At 32.9% G+C, this 3304-nt stretch overlaps 1 pseudogene; it reads right to left on the bottom strand.

Annotated features, from left to right (window-relative positions):
• Window positions 1-427: 427 nt before the first annotated feature.
• On the bottom strand, window positions 428-806 carry LOC105490179 (small ribosomal subunit protein eS25 pseudogene; annotated as a pseudogene).
• Between the last annotated feature and the right edge of the window lie 2498 nt (window positions 807-3304).

The following is a 3304-nucleotide window of genomic DNA, read 5'->3' on the forward strand; positions in this document are numbered from 1 at the left end:
TCCATTTCTCTTAGAGATATAGGAATATTCATATATTTCTGTTTCTGCATTATACAATTTTTAAGACTGTATTCATTTTTACTAAGTAGTACCTTTTCTAATTTTTAAAATTTCTTGGCACAAATTTACTTACTATATTCCTTTACTGTTCTTTTAATATCTATGGTTATATCTCTTTAATTCTTGACATTTGTAATTTGTGTTTATTTCTTTTTGTTGTTGATTGAGTTTACTAAGGATTAATTTTATTTATTCATTCAAAGAGCAGCCCTAGATAATTGTGTGCCTGTGTTATTTCATTGCTTTCTGTTCTTATGCATATTACGACCTATTTCAATTTATTTCACATTGAATTAATTCTTTTCCTAACTTTTTTTTTTATTTAATAAAGTTTTATTTTCCCAAATGTACAGTTAGTTGGACCTATTCATGCATCTTCATCAGCAGCTGGAGCATCTCTGCCTTTAGTATTTCTGGTGTAAATTACTTGAGCTCTGTGCTTTGAAACCAGTTTGATAAGTCCTTTGCTAAGGAGCTCCTGAAGGGCTGCCCTGGCCAGGGAGCCTCGAATCTTCAGTCTCTCAGAGACCACAGCTGGGGTTATAAGTTTATAGTTGGGAACTTCCTTACAGAGTTTGTCATAGGTAACTTTGTCAGACAAGACTAAGTTATTGAGCTTGTCCTGAACTTTGCCTTTGGACCAATTCTTCTTTTTGGCCTTGCCCCTGGATTTGTTCACTGGGTCTTTTGTCTTTCTTGGCCAACTTTCCGGTGTCCTTCTTCTTCTTGTCGTCCTTGGGCGGCATTGCAAAGCTGGGAGAGCAGCAGCGGACACCGAAGCCATGCTAAGATGTCAGACAAAAAGGTTTTCCTAGCTTTTTAGAGTAGAAACTTAGAATCATTGATTTTAAACCTTTTTCTCTACTAATATAGGTATTTAAATGATACTTTTTCTCTAAAAAATGCTTTGTAAGCATCCCCCAAATTTTGATATGCTACATTTTTATTATGATTTCTATATGCCTGGGTGATTTTTGTTTGTTTCATAGGTTAGAAATTTCTGGTTTAATGTCCAAATATTTGGATGTCTGCCATATGTGCTCTTGCTTTTTTTTAGTTTAATTCTTTTGTGACCAAATAATACATATTCTGTAAAATTTCAGTAACTGAAATTTTTGAGATTCACAATTTATTTTCTTTCATTGTGCATCTTCCACATGCTCTTGAAAAGAATGTGCATTCTGCCACTGTTGATTGTAGTTTTCTCCAAAAGTTGATTACGTCAGTTTGTAACTAATGTTGTCCAAATATCTGTTTCCTTGCAAATCATTTTGTCTGATTGTCCTACATATAACAATAAGATATTCAACTGGTTGTGAATTCATCTATTTTTCCCCTTAAATTATCAGCTTTTGCTTGGTATATTTTGAAAATCTGTTAGTAAACACAGACAAAGTTACTATTGCTACATTTTCCTTTTAAATTAATCCTTTTGTCATTATTAAATGACTCACCTTTGTTTGTCGTAATACTCCTTGGCTTGGAGTCAGCAGTCTTTGACATAGACACAATAGTTTGCTTTCTATAGGCATGATTTCTTTCTTTTTTTTTTTTTTTTCAATAGGTTTTTGGGGAACAGGTGGTGTTTGGTTCCATGAATAAGTTCTTTAGTGGTGATTCCTGAGATTTGGATGCACCCATCACCTGAGCAGTGTACACTGTACCCAATTTGTTATTTTCCAGTTTTTTACTTTTAACCTATCTGTGTCATCACATTTATTCTACATCTCTTGCAGATAGCCCATAGTTAAATGTTGCTTTTTTATTCAGAGTAATATCTACCTTTTAATTGAAATGTTTAGTTTATTAATTTTTGATGTAATAATTGACAGATTTAAGTCTATCATCTTGCTACTAGTTGACTATTTGTCCCATCTGATTTTTGTGTTCATTTTGCTTTTGCTTTTGGTGTCTCTCTTCCTCTTTTCTAGGCCTCTTTATCTAATCAAATGTTGTTGGTGGTGGTGGCAGTGGTAGTGGTGGCCTTCCGTTTTATTTATTTTCTTGGCTTTTTGGCTATACCCCTTTTCGTTAATTTTTAGAAATTTTTCTGTGGAATAAAATATGCATTCTTGAGTTATCACTATATACTTAGAATTAATATTGTATACATAAAACATCACCAAGTCTAATTACATTCACCCATCCTATCTGATGATCTTATTATATATTATACTTCTATATACATTAAAAATCCACTTTACTGTAAGAATATTTGTATTTCAATTTTCATTTGTCTTTTTAAAGAAATGAACTTCATTTGTATCCAAAGATTAATGACACCTAAGTAAACTTGGTTTATGTTCTAATATTTCTAAGAAAGGTGGCACATGAAACTGTATCACATGAGCCACAGAAAGGGCCAGATTCTGTAAGGAAAGTAGTCTTTATACAGGGGGGTCCTAGTGCCAGTGTAGGGGATAAACATCCATGGAGGGGAAGAAGGTGAAGGCCAGTTTTGCAGCTACTGCTTCCATCATAATTTTGACCAGAATAGAACCTATGTTTGTATTTTCTTTCTTTGCTTTATGTATAAATATTTAGTGTATTAATACAGGATTTCAAAAACTACATAAACAATATAATCAGACACATTTTGTGAGAAGATATAGATTATAAGATTTTTGCTCTGTATATAAAATTAATACTGATGAACAATATTGCAGTTTTCTGAAATAGAAATAAATATGTTGAAAGGCAAACACTTCATTTTGTTCTTTCTGAACTCCCTGTGGTTCACCCGTAATACAATCCATCTTCATTTCTCAAGAAACCTACAGGCAAAAGAGCTTTAAAACTAGGCACTAATTATTGCATACTTTTGCTATGTACAAATCCAGACATTAACTTAGATTATGATTATTTAACACTAACAGGGCCTCTGGGTATGCAGACATCAGCACTTTATGTATATTTTCCTTTTATCTAAAGAGCTGTCTGGAATAAGAATATGTCTTATTGTCTGAGCAGATATGCATGGAATTGTGGGCATCCCTGAATACAAAGAGGATTTCTTGTTACAAATAACTTATTTAGATAAAGTTTTGCTGCTTTCCAAAATTAATGGAAGAGAAATACTACCCTTAGACCCTTTTCTGGATCGGAAACAGGAGGAGAGGTTTTAATCGGACTTTATAGCCAGGGATTTTCAAATTTTAGTATGACAAGTATGTGCTGGAGAATCTTCTTAAAATGTGTACAACTAGACCTCATTCCCAGAGATTCTGTTTCAGTATATCTATCT

Source organism: Macaca nemestrina, chromosome 13 (assembly GCF_043159975.1).
Source record: "Macaca nemestrina isolate mMacNem1 chromosome 13, mMacNem.hap1, whole genome shotgun sequence".
NCBI lineage: Eukaryota > Metazoa > Chordata > Mammalia > Primates > Cercopithecidae > Macaca > Macaca nemestrina.